Raw genomic sequence first — 612 nt, forward strand, 5'->3', positions numbered from 1 at the left:
GAATGGTGGAATTCACTGCTGCAGAACAGAATAAAGAAAAAAGAATGAAAAGAAATGAAGACAGCCTAAGAGACCTCTGGGACAACATTAAACGCAACAACATTCGCATTATACGGGTCCCAGAAGAAGAGAGAGAGAAAGGACCAGAGAAAGTATTTGAAGAGATTATAGTTGAAAACTTCCCTAATATGGGAAAGGAAATAGCCACACAAGTCCAGAAAGCTCAGTGAGTCCCATACAGGATAATCCCAAGGAGAAACATGCCAAGACACATAGTAATCAAATTGGCAAAAATTAAAGGCAAATTATTGAAAGCAGCAAGGGAAAAACAACAAATAACATACACGGGAACTCCCATAAGGTTAACAGCTGATTTCTCAGCAGAAACTCTACAAGCCAGAAGTGAGTGGCATGATATACTTAAAGTGATGAAAGGGAAGAACCTACAACCAGGATTACTCTACCTGGCAAGGATCTCATTCAGATTCTATGGAGAAATCAAAAGCTTTACAGACAAGCAAAAGCTAAGAGAATTCAGCACCACCAAACCAGCTCTACAACAAATGCTAAAGGAACTTCTCCAAGTGGGAAACACAAGAGAAGAAAAGGACC

The sequence above is a fragment of the Physeter macrocephalus genome, chromosome 8 (assembly GCF_002837175.3).
Source record: "Physeter macrocephalus isolate SW-GA chromosome 8, ASM283717v5, whole genome shotgun sequence".
In the NCBI taxonomy this organism is placed as follows: Eukaryota; Metazoa; Chordata; class Mammalia; order Artiodactyla; family Physeteridae; genus Physeter; species Physeter macrocephalus.